A 17,350-nucleotide genomic window follows, 5' to 3' on the forward strand; every position below is an offset into this window, starting at 1 on the left:
ACCGCATATTCATCGTATTTCCCATTGCCAACTCTTTTCGAACTCTGCTGCATTTATTATTATTTCCATTAACGCAACAACAAACCAACAACCTTATTTATTTTACTGGTTACTGCAAAGTTTTCATAAAAAAATTATCAATGCAAACTATTTTCATAAGTCCCTGTGATCGACCCTGGACTTACTAGGAAACTCAGAGGAATTTACACTTGGATTCCGCTGGGGAAACTTGAGTGCACAACGTAATTCCATCAACACATATCATTCATTTTCCACATTTAATAAAATAACGCGTCAAGTTTTTGGTGCCGTTGCCGGAGACTTCGGCAAAATAGTTGTTAACGGTAATTTTTGTGAATTCTTTGCAGAACTCTTAATCTCTAGCGAACTACGACCCGGAGATTGAGAGGACATTTCAAAGAAGACTAAGGAATCGCCAACAACAACCACAATCCGATAAAGAAGAGATGGCGGAGCAGCTTAGGAATGAAGCACCAAACAACAACAATGTCATTGCAAATCCAATTCTGTTGGCCAACGATTGCAATAGGCCCATTAGGGACTTTGCATCGCCAAACCTCTATGATTTCTCTCCGGGAATTATGAGGCCTGCCTTAGACGGAAGTAGATTTGAAATGAAACCGGTGATGCTGCAGATGATCTAGGCTGCAGGTCAATTCGGAACAAGGTGTGGCGAGGATCCACACGCCCACCTCCGAAGTTTTATTGAAATCTGCAATACTTTTGTGTTCCCGAATATCTTTGCTGAGGAGGTTCAACTAACGCTGTTTCCATTTTCTCTCTGTGATCAGGCTAGGAAATGGGCTTAGTCACTCGAACTAGAAGAGATCACTTCTTGGGAGTAGGTGGTGGAGAAGTTTATGAAGAAGTATTTCCCACCTACAGAGAACGCGAGACGAAGAAAGCTTATTACTAATTTTAAACAAGACATGGACGAATCGCTCAGCGATGCCTGGACGAGGTTTAAAAGGTATGTCCGAGATTGTCCGCATAATGGGCTGTCAGACTGCCTTTAGATGGAAAGTTTCTACCATGGTTTGAATCCTACTTCGCAGACCGCTGCCAATGCGACAATAGCTGGTGGTTTGCTTGACAAGACTTATGATGAGACGAAGAATATCCTGGATCGCATCTCCAAGAATCATGAAGACTAGAGGAAGATCGACCAGAGATTAATACTTAAAGATTCTGACGCAAATAACGGTGCTATTGTTTCATTGCAGAACCAAATGACCGCAATGATGAATTTGATTCAAGGAATGACGATCAGCAGCCCAACATCGCAAGGTGGACAAATCAACGCAATAAGTCAAAACACCGTAAGGTGTGCGACTTGCGGTGATGGGCATGCGATGGAGAATTGTCCACAAAACCCACAGTCTGTATATTTTGTAAAAAACAACCCCTTTTCCAATACCAACAACCCCGGGTGGAAAAACCACCCAAACTTTACTTGGAAGAATCCACAACAAAACTTTCAATCTGTGGCACAAAAAAAAGGGCCACTGGGGTTCTTTCAACGCAACAACGATCAACAGAGCAACCAAGCAAGTAGCTCACAATAACCATCGCAATCTTCTTCCCTAGAAGGCCTATTGAAGCAATATATAGAGAAAAATGAGACAGTGCTTCAAAGTCAGGCTACATCCATCTGCAACCTTGAATTGCAAATGAGCCAGATTGCAAATGAGCTCAAACGTAGAATGCAAGGGGCGCTGCCAAGTTCAACCGAGTTCCACGCAACCCAGGGGGTTCAGGTAAGGAGCAATGTTAGGTTATGACATTGCGCAGTGGAAAGACTGTGGACGGAGAAAAGAAGGATCAGAACAGATCAACCTCCATCGTAGCTGAACCTGCGATTGCGGCAACGCAAGAAGAAGAAAAAGAAAATGAAACAGTAGAACCTGAGGTTGCGCCAACCTCAAGGTCAAATGAAACAGAAACCGTGAGAATCCAGTTACCACCTTTTCCTCAGAGGTTAAAGAAGTAGAAAAACGAAGAGCTACAGTACCAATGCTTCCTATCTATGTTAAAGCAATTACATGTTAACATTCCTTTCAGCGAAGTGATTGAGAAAATGCCTGCCTATGCCAAGTTTCTGAAAGACATGGTAACCAAGAAAAGAGGCGCTGGAAAATTTGCCACGATGGCATTAACGCAAAGTTCTAAATCTATTATCCCATTGAAGATGAACGACCCTGGGAGCTTCACTATTCCTTGCTCCATAAGAGAACTCTATATTAGGCAAGCCTTGTGTGACTTGGGGGCCAGCATAAATTTGATGCTGCTGTCAATCTTTTGACAACTAAATGTGGGGAAACTTGTGCCCACATTTGTGACTCTGCAACTGGCCGACAGATCTCTGGTTCATCCAGAGGGTAAGGTGAAAGATGTGTTGATCACGATTGATAAATTTATTTTGCAAGCTGACTTCATCATCCTGGATTATGAGGCCGCTAAAGATGTGCCCATTATTTTGGGATGACCTTTCCTATCAACAAGTCGTGCTCAAATCGATGTGCACAAGGGCGAGATTACTTTGAGTATAAACGGACAGAAGCTAAAATTTAATATAATTCATGCCATGAAATTTTCTGATGAGAAAGACCTGCAAAATTTGAAAGATGACTTGAATTTGATTGAAGAAGAAAAGTCTGATGAAGAATATGAAGAAGAGAATTCTGACACATCCGTAGCTGCCTGCAATGCGATCGTAGCAAAAACAAACAAAGAACAAGGATCGATCGCAACGCAAGAAGTAGAGCCGAAGGAAGAAAGAAAAATAACGCAACCTTTTCTCATGGAGCCACCAACCTTTGAACTAAAAACCCTACCAACACACCTAAAGTAGAATTTCTGGGGCAGAATGAGAAGCTGCCAGTGATAATTTCCTCCGCACTTAACGCAGATCATGAGAATGCATTGATGAGCATTCTCAAAAAGCATGTGCAAGCAATCGGCTGGACGCTCGCTGATATCAGAGGAATTAGCCCCACGTACCGTATGCACCACATTCTTCTTGAAGACGACCACAAATTAACCATTGAGAATCAATGCAGACTTAATCCTACAATGAAAGAGGTCGTCAAAAAGGAGATTATCAAGTCGCTAGATGCGGGCACTATCTATCCCATTACAGATAGCACGTGGGTCATCCTCGTGCAATGTGTGCCGAAGAAGTGCGGAATGAAGGTAGTCCCCAATGAGAACAATGAATTAATACCGCAGAGAACCATCACTAGATGACGCATGTATATAGACTATAGCAAATTGAATGCGGCCACAAAGAAGGATCACTTCCCTCTGCCATTCATCGATCAAATGCTGGACAGATTGGCAGAGAATGATTTTTACTGTTTCTTGGATGGATATGCTGGGTACAATCAAATCATGATAGCTCTTAAAGACCAAGACAATACCACATTCACCTGCCCATATGGGACATTCGATTTTCGTCGCATGCCATTCGGCCTCTGTAATGTGCCAAGCACGTTCCAGAGGTCCATGATGGCAATCTTTTCAGATTTTCTCGAGGACTCGGTAGAAATATTTATGGATGACTTCTTCGATAATGGGAACACTTATGAAGTCTGCCTGGCCAATTTGGAGAAAATTCTGAAAAGATGTGAAGAGACGAACCTGGTGCTTAACTGGGAGAAATGTCACTTCATGGTGATAGAAGGTATAGTGTTGGGGCACAAGGTCTCTCGAGAAGGGTTGGAGGTGGACAAAGCAAAGATTGATGTAATTGAAAAGCTTCCACCTCCAACCAACGTGAAGGCAGTACGAAGCTTCCTAGGGCATGCTAGATTCTACAGACAATTCGTTAAAGACTTTTCTAAGATAGCAAGACCATTGAGTGTGTTACTAAAGGACGATAGAAAGTTTGAATTTGACAACAATGGCCTCAACGCATTTCGAATTTTAAAGGATGCACTGATTACCGCACCCGTCTTAATTGCACCGGATTGGACACTGTCGTTTGAAATCATGTGCAACGCAATCAGATATGTGATGGGAGCCGCATTAGCGCAAAAGAAGAAAACAATTTTGCACCTCATCGCATATGCGAGTAAAACCCTAAACCCTGCTCAACTTAATTATACCACCACCGAAAAAGAGCTCCTAGCTGTGATTTTTGCGTTGGAGAAATTTCGTTCATACTTGTAGGGAACCAAGGTACTCATTCATACTGATCACTCGGCAATCAAATATTTGATGACAAAGAAGGACGCAAAGCCGAGATTGAACAGATGGGTTCTCCTCCTTCAAGAAGTTGATATTGAGATAATTGATCGAAAAGGGACAGAGAATCAAGTTGTGGATCATTTGTCCAGACTGGAGAATCCTGAGGTTGACCGCAATGAATCTAAAGTGAGTGTCATGTTCCCGGACGAGCAACTGTTTTGCATAGAAGAACTGCCATGGTATGCGAACATCGTTAACTATTTGGTCTGTGAACAATTTCTTGAAGATTACACCTACCATCAACAGAAGAAGCTGAAGAATGAATGCAGACACTAATATTGGGATGAGCCGAATCTGTATAAGAGAGGTGTAGACCAAATCATTTGATTATGCATACCGGATGTTGCTCAACAACGCACATTGTCACAGTGCCATGATTCACCTTATGGAGGGCACTTTGGAGGACAACGTACTGCAGCCAAAGTTTTACAAAGTGGATTCTTCTGGCCTTCGTTATTTAAGGATGCTGCTGACTACACAATGAAATATGATTGGTGCCAGCGCACTGGCAACATTTCATGGAAGAACGCAATGCCGATGAATACTATCTTGGAGCTAGAACTATTCGACATATGAGGGATTGATTTCATGGGACCATTCCCTCATTCAAACGGTAAGCACTATATTTTATTAGCCATTGACTATGTCTCCAAGTGGGTAGAGGCAATTGCATGCACCACAAGTGATGCGACAGTAGTCTCCCAGTTCCTGAAGAAAAATATTTTCACGCGTTTTGGCACTCCCTATGCCACCATAAGTGATGAAGGATCACATTTTGTCAACCACAGTATTAAGGACTTGCTGCGGAAGTACAACATCCTCCACAAATTGGCCATCGCATACCATCCGTAAACAAATGGCCAAGCTGAAGTGTCCAATCGGGAAATTAAATCGATACTTGATAAGGTAGTCAAACCTTCGCGGAAAGATTGGGCAATGAAGCTTGATGATGCATTATGGGTATACCGTACCGCATTTAAAACACCTATAGGCATGTCCCCCTATGCGTTGCTATTCGGCAAAGCGTGTCACTGGCCCTTGGAGCTAGAATATAAGGCACTGTGGGCGGTCAAGAAACTGAATTTCGATTTAAAGGAAGTAGGGGAAGCGTAGAAAATGCAATTGGTCGAGCTAGAAGAATGGAGGAACAACGCATATGAAAATGCGAAAATTTATAAGGAGCACACCAAGCGCTGGCATGATCAACGCATATGCGGCAAGAACCTCCAAGTCGGATAGAAAGTCTTGCTTTTCAATTCACGTCTGTGACTCTTCCCGGGAAAGCTAAAGTCTCGTTGGTCTGGACCATTCATAATTCGATAAGCACTTCTGCATGGCGCGATGGAATTATCAAATGATGACGGTACCAACATATTTAAAGTCAATGGGCAGCGAGTAAAGATATACCATGGAGAAGATTGGCATCGCCAAGTCGACTCTATGGAACTAAGAAACTTTGAATACAGAAGGAAGTAGGTGGTCCCTGCGTTGTCACATGATCGCAAGTTCTCAGGGATGCAAGTTTTGGAAAACTTCAAGTCTTCAGCTCTTTTCTCCACTACTCAGAATCTTCACTATCTTTCAGCTGAGCGCGCCCTTGATAATTGTGTCGTTGTGCCTGGGCTGTGAGGGTCTTTCATTTTTCAGTTCTATTTCTATATATAAAAAAAAAAATTTAATTTGCGTTAACGATTTTTCTTTTGTTTAAAATAATTTGGCCTTCTCTTTGTTTTTCCTACAACGACCGAGGCGCTGGATTGCGACAATATTACGCGAAGAAGCATTCATCTTATTCCATCACTGCAAACCACAAAAGAAAGATCGTCGCAAGGATGGATGCGTCAACACAATGCAGGCGACAACGCAAAAATTTGGGGGTGTACTCTTCCTTATCTTTATTTCAAATTTTGCACTATCACATTGCATTTCGCTTTTCGAAGTTTTATCACCGCATCCTTCTTGATTACCACAATCATTTAACAAGTAGATAAATTTAGTAGTTTATCGCATTCTGTTTCTTTACCAAGTAAGATTTCAATGATGAAAAATATGCTTCTATTTCTTTCGTATATATTAGAGTCAACTTAATCTTAAAATAGTCACCTCATAAAATATTTCTAGAAGTTAGGGGTTTGCTAGCGTTCTTTCAAACTCTCTTTACAACGTATTCTAGAACATCGCTTAATTTATTTTAATCTTTTGGCAATTGGGACATTGCCGCATTTTAAATTTGAGGGTGAGGTATTTATTTTTCGACCTTGCTATTTTCGGTTCTATAAAAAAAACATTTTTTTTTGGGAATAACAACTCCACTGTCAACGCAAAGGGGAAACCCATGTTGATAAGAGTTAAGTTGTGAAAGGCACTTACCCGTAGTTGGATGTTCGCATGATACACGTGGGGGCAAGCCAAAACGAAAGTAAGTTACCAGGATCAACGCATAAATTAATGACCGCAACTCCAATGCCAAATCAGTATGAGTTTAGTTTGAGAAAGAATGCATTGCTCGTAGTTGGATGTCCGCATGACACCCGTGGGGGTAAGCCAAAATGAAGGCAACTCACTTGGATTAGTGCAAGGTCAGAAAAAAATAGCAATAAAGAAAATTTTTGTGCAAGGATAGGTCTTTTGTCACCCTGGTAGAAAGTTTTCTTTTTGAAATAAATCATGTGATGTTCTAAGAATTTAGTAAAATCCTTTTGAAAGTTAAACTTACAGTCCCTAAGTCTTAGAAATATTTTAGGAGTAGACTTGAATAAGACTTAGGAAGATTCTAGTATATAGGATTTGAATGAAGTATCCTTGAGAAATCTAGGAAAAGGACTTTGCGGTTAACTTGCTAAAGGAATCTTTAGCTTATGCTTGAGGACAAGCATTGTTTAAATTTGGGGGTTTGATAACGAACAGAAATGCATGTTATCATAGTACTAAGTTCTTAAACGATGTTGGATTGCGTTAATAGAATATGTTAAATTGCGTCCATTAAGCATAAATTCTACAATATTGCGGTCGCATGCGTCCAACGCATTAGGGCAGTTGATCTCTATATTTTTATGCAGAATGATGCGTTAACGCAATACAAAGAATGCGATCATAGGAATACATCGGTCGAGCGCAACTTCACCGCGAGACTTTGCGTTGATCGTGCTCGCAAACATCAACCCAAGAAGAATCACCGAAACATGGTGGGCGCATCCGGACGAAAGGACAATTAAGATCGATGGGACAGAAAGTTGACAGTAGTCGGATCCAAATTAAGTTGACAGCCGATAACGATCACAAAGTACATCTAACTTTATCGATGACAATTATCCGGCGCATCAGTCAGGAATTAAAGCTATCCTATCTGTACAGCCAAGAGAGAGAAGCTGCCTTTCACCTTTGATGCCCTATAAATACCAAGTACATTCTTCAGAGAAGGGGTTAAGCAATCGATTACTTCATCACTTTACAAGTTCACACCTCTGTTCATATTTTTCTTTTCCATTTCACGGTGGAGCTAGAGAAGAGTGGTGACGCTGAAGATCGTCCAAGGCAGCTCGAAAGAGGACCTTGGGGCGTAACAGTAGAGAGCGGGTTGACTCTCGCGAAAGCGAGAATATCTTTAGAGCACGAGTAGAATAGTGTAACACCTGGTGGCAAGAAATTGCTCCAGGCTTTATATTATACTTGCATTGTTAGTCTGTACTTCATCTTTTATCTATCCAATGGAAGTTATATTTCTACATCTGCTCACTCTCTTAATACGCATGAGTAGCTAAACTTGTTGAATGGTTGAGAGGAACTAAGCTAACATGATCTAGGAAGTTCATTACTTGCGATTGTCTTGTTTTATGTTGTGCGAAACATCGTACTACCTTGCCTTGAAACACATGTCTAGCGACCCGTAGGCACACCGTCAAACATGATAATAACATGAACGTGAACCCGTCGACCCACGCATGTCTAGTGGCCTGTAGGCACACCGTCAAACATAATAATAACATGAACGTGAACCCATCGACTCACGCATGTCTAGCGGCCCTAGAATCTTAAAAAATCTAAATCCTGAAAGTCGATGCAATGGGTAAAAACTAAAATTGTTTCCAACACCAAGTGACACTTCAAAAGACTCAAACACCAATCCTTGCCTAAAGTAATCCAACTCTTACCCAATCTCAAAAAGGCAGTGGTGACGAACGACGTCGACTTGGCTGGGCACGACGGTAGAAACAAAACTGGACGGCGGGCTGACGTCGGCAAGGCGAGCGGCGAGACAGTGACGCTGGTGCTGGCACTGCTTATGGCGGCGACGGAATGGCGAGGCATTGACGAGAAGATCAACAGCGAGGCGAGGTTGGCACGGCGGCTAGGACTAGAAGGAACGGAAGACGAAGGAGAGAAAATGGGGGGAGGAGGTGGGTCGCACGCGTGGGGAGAGAGAGGGGGAAAAAAGAAAACTTTTTTTTTTCTTTTCTTTTTCCTTTTCTCTTTTCTTTAACCTTTCCATAAATATATATATACGAACTAAACTTCCTCCTTTTCCTTTTTTTTTTAAAAAAAATTCCTTAATTATTTTCCAAAATATATACTTATATATATTTTCCTTTAAAAAAATCCAATAAACACATTTAATTATCTCCATAGATAATCAAATCTCCCAAATACAAGCCAAAATAACACTCAATTAATTCCAAATAATTAAATCATATTTTAGCTTGGCCAAAAAAAACATAAATCTCATATAATTTATCCAAGTAGCCAACATTAAAAAAAAATAAATTATAATTCCTCCGTCACAATAAAGTTGACATGAGGAGGGGGAGAAGTTCCCTTCTTACCCTCCGTATGCTTCACACATTCAGTCTTTCTTCTCCCTTACGTGCCAGTGAAGATTGCTTCCAGTGATCGGCAAATCCAAAATAAAAAAACCATTGATTTATTTCCAACACTCCGGATAGGCGGAAGGATCTATGTCTATCCTCAACTTCTTTTACGGGCTCCTCCATGAGAAAAGGGATTCCTTAATTAATAGGATATGTCCTTTAACTTGGAAGATTGGAAAACCTTGGTCGTCGTCACATATTTATGTAATACGAAATTCTGAATGACTGACTAATGAGTTGTTACTGATTCATTCAAGGAAGGCATAGACCCCCACTTCTTTGTCTTATTAGGGCTCTTAGCAATCGATGACCGGCTCAATGAGCCGTCTTTGGATGATCAGGATGTTACATTCTACCCCCCTTAAGAAACTTTCGTCCTTGAAAGTTCTAATCCTGAAAAAGCTCAGGATAATGCATCCTCATGTCGTCCTCGCGCTCCCACGTTGCTTCCTCGAACTGGTGATTCTGCCAAAGAACCTTCACCAAAGTCATCTCTTTGTTGCGCAAAACTTTCACTTCCCTGGCCAGGATTTGAATGGGCTCTTCTTCGTAGCTCAGGTTCTCATTTAAATGCAAAGGCTCATAATCCACAACATGAGATGAGTCTGCTACATACTTCCTTAACATGGAAACATGAAAAACGTTGTGAACTGTAGAAAGAGATGGGGGCAAGGCCAGCCGGTAGGCTACAGGGCCAACCCGCTCCAAGATCTCAAATGGCCCGATGAAACGAGGGTTTAACTTACCCCTCTTGCCAAATCTCAACACTCCCTTTATGGGTGCCACTTTTAGAAACACCTTTCCACCTAAAACGAGGGTTTAATTACATTAAAAACACAAACAAGTACATATAAAAATACAATTACATTAAAAACACAAGTACATAAAAAAAAATACAATTACATTAAAAACACAAGTATATAAAAAAATACAATTACATTAAAAACATAAGTACATAAAAAAAAATACAATTACATTAAAAACACAAGTACATAAAAAATACAATTACATAAAAAATTCAATGGCCCGAAGAGGAAGCACCTAATTTACATTGTGGACAAGTACGTTTGTTACGTCCTTCTCCTTGCAAATTGTAAATCGAACTTTTTTGGCTTGCCTCTCTCCAATCCTTTTTATTATGAATGCACGTACTTTTGCCTACCCTGTTCTCTTAGTAAGTCCGCATTTAGACGAACTTCTGTACATGATAATTCTGGCCAATAATCTGGGTGTTGTATTGGATGGAAGTGACCTTCATAACATCACTTGAAATGGGACAACTTATAGCATTCATCAATAAGAGGTATGATGTCAAACGCATGTAATTACAAATTGCAATTACATGAGAGCATGGAATCCCGAATGCCTGTCACTTATTACAAGAACAAGTTCCTCTTTTCAAGCTCAAAACTTGTATGTGTTGTCCTTTATAAGGAGAAATCATACTTATACCAGTTTGTATTTCAAAAGTTTGAGTTTCCCTGTCAATAGATGTCACTGTGTGTGCAGATGCTCATTTTTCCCACCTCTTAAGCATTCTCATGGCATATTCTGTGTACATATCCCTACGGTTGAGTGCTTTGCTAATCTCTTTTCTTCGACGTTCAAAATACAGTATTGTGCGGTAGAATGTTAGCCTAACCAAAGAAGTAATTGGTAACATTCTAGCACCTTTGAAAACACCATTTATACATTCAGCTGAATTGTTTGTCATCCACCCATAGCGGTACCCACCATCATGTGATTGAGTCCATTCTTCCAAGTCAATATCAGAAAAATATTCAAGGCATTCAGGGTTCAATTGTTTCAACTCTTTCATGCACCAATGAATTTGTGCCTTTGGTGTTGATTTTTTGCCTTAAACACTAAATCTTTTAGTTGCCTTGATTTATATTTCGTATTGAAATTACTAGCAACAATATCGATGGTACACTCTAGGTTCACTCCAACTAATTTTCTCTTTATTAATTGCAGCAGGAATACCCTTATGTCTATCAGAAATCAAGCAAATACCATCTCATTGGGTTATATTCACACAATGGCCACAAAAATCATGACCAACTGGACGAATTTTCACCTTCAACAATAGCAAAAGCAAGGGAAAATATTTACACGTTGCATTAATAGATAAGGCGGTCAATAATTTCCCCTTATACTTTCTGTAGAGATGAGTTCCATCGATCTGAATTAATGGTCTACAATATTTGAACCATTCTCTTGTAGGACCGAAGGACTAGAAAACTCGACAAAAAATAGTCATACCTGGTGTTGGGGTTGATGCCCTAAACTCTCATGGGGTCTTGTAGTTTGTACACACATGTATGAACAAACACTTGTGATGTAATAATATGAGATATTTTCTTCTCTGTTGTCTATGAAATATGAGATATTTTATTTGCATTTACCACAAACTAATAAACTAAGATCCTTGATTGTCTTTGTAACTTAAGCATGTATTTGGAGACATACAAGTGGATCATGTCTTAAGTGATAACCTAAATGGTCTGTAGTATATGGATAAAGGAGAGAAACCTTATCCTAGTGACACTACAGATACGACCCGCTTTGTAGATAGTTACAAGTGTTGTGACGTGCTACAGATGGTCTGATTCTAATCATTCATGTGGGAACATGCAAGTGGTGGTGTCCTATACAAAGGAGTTTGTATAAGACCGAACCACGAAGTGTTTAGTCTCATTATATAACGTCGTTCATGACAGAGACTTCATTTCATTAGGATGACCATAGATAACATGACCTTAATCCTGAGTGAGTTGGGAACTCCTGCCTATGAGAGTGGTCCTTTGATTTGCATGGGTGCGAATGGCCAGATTACTGACTCAAACCTACCACTTTGGGGATTTGTCTGATTGGGGAGCTAGGAACTAAGCTACACAAGATGGAATTCACTCTTTTCCCGAAGTAGAGGTAAGTAGATAGATTGCTCTCTTAAGGGCTGATTTCGGGGCTTGAACGATGTGGCACCACATACCTTCTCAAGACCCGAGAGGTGTCCACTCATAGTAGGACTATGATGTATTGTTCATTAGAGGAATCATTGGTACTTAAGGTGTTAGATGTAACTACAGGGGTAAAACGGTAAATTGGGCCAGCTGTATATACGAGCATCTGTGAAGGGTTATCATACTGTTGACTGGTTATATCTGATGGACACAAAAATATATCTGTGGTGAGAAGAGTGCAGCTGTCGGTCTTTAGTGGACTGCTTGACCGTTAACGGATGGTGGATATTGTGATTAAAGAGTTTAGTTAGTTATTCACGTACCGTTGGAGCTTCAAGCTACAGGTTCATAAGGTCCCCTTGGTAGCTCAATGGATTCAAGTTGAGAATCCGTTTTTGGGTTAGTTTGAAGTATTCAAATTGATAAGAAGAGTTTGATTATATATGATATGATTAAACTGGTTCAATTATATGTAATATAGATATGTTATTTGGAGGATTTTGATATAGATATGATTTATATTGAATAAAGGAGAAAATAACTATGGTTTAAATGTTACATATCATGTGATATTAAAATTATAGGTTATAAATATAATATGATACGTTTTATATTTATCTATAATTAAAACAATTATACGATAATTGTAGGCGGTTTCTCCTTTAACCGTGCGTGAAGTGGTAGGTTATGTTCAATTTTCATAACTGAAGGATAAAATGAAAAATGTTTTCATTTTGAAATGAATCGCTTCATTAAGTACATTTCTAATCGTTTAGCTCACGAGAGACTATACGATAGCCTTCAAGTATTTTTCTAAATAATCGTGTACACGCGCCTTTCTTTAAATGATCGTATAAAGTTTTACTAAACGATCACGGGACAAGCGAGATGCGCTAAACGATCAAGCTTATTTTTCTAAACGATCGTGTACCTACTGAGTTTTACTAAACGATCAAGCACAAAGTCTATACGATAGACAGTATACTCTCCCACTTGCTTAGTCGTATAGTTCGATCGTTATTTCCTCCAACCCTCTGCCAAATCTAACAGAGTCCACACCTCCTGGATTTTCACTCCGAGAATACCAAGGTTGTCGAGTGTTGGTGTCCGAGAGGTTACTTGTTTGTGGAGAAGTTTGTTCGTGACCACTAGACGATTGGGTTGGCATTCTAAGCGACTGTGGGAGGTTGTTGTTTCAAGTTCTTCATGAGAGCGAGAGATCTGTGAAAGAAGAGTTCTTCAAAGGTAAGTCTCTCACTCCTTTTGTATTTAATATTTAAAGCCTATCATAATTTGTTATAAGATGCATAACTAGTTTGTATGTTTGTGAATGCTTGTAATTCTATCACAATGAATTTGGATCGATTGGGCTTCTGCTCATGGGTTCTCTTTGATAAGAGTTCCTTCACTTGGCACATCAGACAAAAGGAAATATCAATCTGATCGTGTTAAATCCAGTGTTTCATTCCCGTACAAAGCACATTGAGACACATTTTCACTTTGTTCAAGAGAAAGTCTTGCCGGAAGATATTCGATTGGTGAATATACATTCAAAGGAGCAAGTTGTTGATATATTTACTAAAGCTTAGGTTAAGTTCAAGAATGATGTGATTTTTAAAAGTAATGACAAAAATAGGGTTCATAGGAAAGAAATTTCAAAAGTATGGTTCAAAAGAAAAATATCGACAAAAATAGGGTAATTTTGGTGGGAAGAAAAATCGTGTACCCAGTACACGATTATGGTTTAATCCAATCATCACCCCGTGGATGCTAGATGACTGCCATGTCAGCCATGTAGACTTGGTCAAAATAAGGACCAAACTCATGGACCCCGTCCACGATTTTGGTATTTTAATATTTTGTTTTTTCTCATTTTGATTTTTTTTTAATTCTTAACTATTAATTTTCTTCCTTAGTTTTGTTCTTGGTCTTTTATATCATACTCATTTACTAAATTTAGTGTCTCATGATAAAATGTAATTTCATTAGTTCTTTAATTTTAAGATAAAAGTTCACATGAAGCTAAAAGTTTAAATTACAAGTCACTCAAATTTCCACATGGTGGTCGTCTTTGTGTGCCTTTAGATTAACTTTATCTTGTTTTCGTTGTCGTCTACGACGAATACGTCTTCGATTAGTGTCAGCAACATTGAGTCGTCTTGTCTACTGAATAATATTTTCTACATTTACCAAGGTTTGTTCACACATTGAACCCAACTTTGGTAAATTGTGTTGTACTTAATACTGTTGTATATCTTGGACAAAATTATTCTGTATGATGAAAAAAATTAATACCAAATAATGTTCACATCATATATTTGGGAAATGTAAGATAATAAAACTCTTTCCATGCAATAATAGTGAGTGCCATCAAGTGTGATCAATCGTCTCGTGATGGAATCGTACCAGAAATATAGTCATTTCATACGGTTGGTCCATTTGTTATTTCTCCTTGTGCACAACAATCATGACGTGCACACCAGTACAATATATAGTCTGCATGAATTCAATGCCAGTCTTGGTTGTGCTTACCTCTCAAATCAATCTGGTGTAGTGTTAGGAGTGTATAGCACAATGATGGTACCGTTTGTCGCATACTGAACTGTCTCAATGGTTGACTTACTAATTATGGTTATATCGAGTGGATAAAAATATATCTATAGTGAGGGGATTGCAACCACTGGGCTTTAGTGAAGTGACCCAGTAGTAAACGAATGTTGGCTAATTGGGTTAAAGAGTTTAGCCGATTATACTCGAATCGTTGGAGCCCATGACCTATAGGTCCATTAGGTCCTCTACTAGCTCATAAATAGACTAAATCTTAGAATAGCGTGATGAGAAATTTTGAAACATTCAAATTTGTTTAAGAGAATTATTAATTATATATAATATAATTAAATATTTAATTATCAAATTAAACTAAATTGGAGTATTGAAAAATATTTAAATATGATTTAAATATTATATATGAATAAGGATTCATATTAGGAATTGGTGGTTTAATAATTTAATATTTAATATTAAATTATTTTGATTAATTAAAGTGTCTAATTAATTAAAATAATTTTGAATTGCATCAACTTATTAGATAAAAAGAAATTTTAATTTCTGAAATTGATTCATGCAAAATGAATAATTAAGTGAAAATGTTCTCTCTCAAAGAACACACACCAGGACTATTTATTCTCCAAAACTGCCTCAAATTGACTCATATTTTGGATTCCACAATCCAATCTAAGGGTAGAGAATAGCAGGGAAGATACTTTTGGAAGTCTACAAGCTGTTGTGAGAAGATTCCAGCTGAAAATTGGAGCAAATTAGAGTTTTACAAAGGTTGTGCTCATAAAACCCTATTTTCTATTTTATGACTTGCATGCTTTAGATCTAAAATTAATGTAATTAGAGTGCTTAAGATTCTAATGTTTTCGTTGTTGAATGTCAACTCCATAACGAGTTACATTTTGTTGTACCAATGGCTGGTACAGTTCTTTGCTCTCTCAACATACGGTATGATGCGACAATGGTTTCTACATTGCTAAGCCATTCAAAAGCTAGAATCATTATTGTAGACTATCAGTTTGAACATATTGTAATCAGAGCAGTTAAAGCTATGTGTGAAAGGAAAGAAAAGCTACCTCGTGTTGTTATTATTTAAGAGTATGATCAACCACCTTCCCACATCGATAGGTCGGGATCTGCTTTAGAATATCTAGAGTTTGAAAGTTTTTTTTAGCATCTGGAAGACTTGATTTTGAGATCAGGCAACCTAAGGATGAATGGATCCAATTACTCTTAACCATACTTCAGGCACAACATCAAGGCCAAAAGGTGTTATCTACTCACATAGAAGAACATATCTCAATGCTTTGTCTGCACAGAGTGGCACAATGGAGAATGCTCCAGCTAGTGGAAAAACCATGAGTAAAGTTATGCTCAAAGGCAACACAGTGGATATTTGAAGGATCTCAAAACCACACGATAAGCTTTTAACGACGAATGGTTTCGAAGTGAGGGCATGGTTGTTTATAGTTATATAGTATTGAAAGACTGTTCAAAGAACATTATCATTTCTGGAGGAGAAAATATTAGTTTAATTGAGGTTGAGTCTGCTCTTTTTAGTCATCCTCAATTTTTGAAGCTGCTGTTATGAGAATACCTGATGACCATTATGGAGAACCACCATGTGCATTTGTGAAGCTCAAAGATGGGAGCAATGCTACTGAAGAAGAGATTATAAAATTCCGTAGAGCCTGATTCCCTTTCATTTTTATATGCTATATTTCAAAATCATTTATTTTTATATCTCACTTGAACTATTGATCATCATTCAAGATACTTAGAATTTCTCTTGTTTCGTGTGATAAAAGGATATTCATGTCGGTTCTTCTAGTCATTGATCTCCATTTTCAATCACATGATGCCTTTCGGAAGGAAGGTTTATGTTTTAAAAGTATTGTTATATCATATTTGTACCTGTAAGTTTGATCATTCTTGTAGTGCTGTTTTGAGAATGTATTTTCGCTGTGGTGGATTTGAACTCTCTAATATATTTCTAGTGAATGAATACTGACCTTTCTTTTCTCAATCAGCTTGAAAACTTGTCTTCCATGCATGAAATCTGGACAGACTTTGTAAAAAAATTTACAGTCCAAGTGTTTAATCTTTGAGAAAGTTTATATGGTCTTATTCAAGGCTTGGATATCTGAAATCTGCATATACTGCACTCTAAGGTTGAGGACTCGCAAAGACCTGACCCGCAGGGAATTTTGCAATCCTTACCCCAATCCCCGCCCCTGTCCCCTCTATTTGAAGGCGGGGACGGGGCGAGGATTCCCTGTTTCCCTTATCAATCCCTGCGGGGATTCCTCTGTCAATTCCCCGTAGGGATTCCCTGTTTATTCCCCACGAGGATTCCCCTATTAATTCCTCGCGGGATTCCCTTATTAACATTTTTTTTAAATTTGAGTCACTTTGTTTAAAATTATACTAGTCCACAAAATAAACAAAATTTAATGGATTTATCCATGAAATAAAGACAATTTTGAAGTCCACAAATTCATTAAATAAGTTTACAACTTATATTAAATAAAATTCGTATAAAAGTTGTGAAGTGAAATAAAGTCAAATGTCTTATGCAATTACAAATACAACAATTACAATCATGAACTTGCTTGTCTTTCTCTCTTCACGATGACTTCACGTTCAAATTTTTCTCCTTTCTTCACATAATATTTATTTGTAGAGTACTTCTTA

The sequence above is a fragment of the Benincasa hispida genome, chromosome 9, assembly GCF_027475165.1.
Source record: "Benincasa hispida cultivar pf3 chromosome 9, pf3_genome.v1.1, whole genome shotgun sequence".
NCBI lineage: Eukaryota > Viridiplantae > Streptophyta > Magnoliopsida > Cucurbitales > Cucurbitaceae > Benincasa > Benincasa hispida.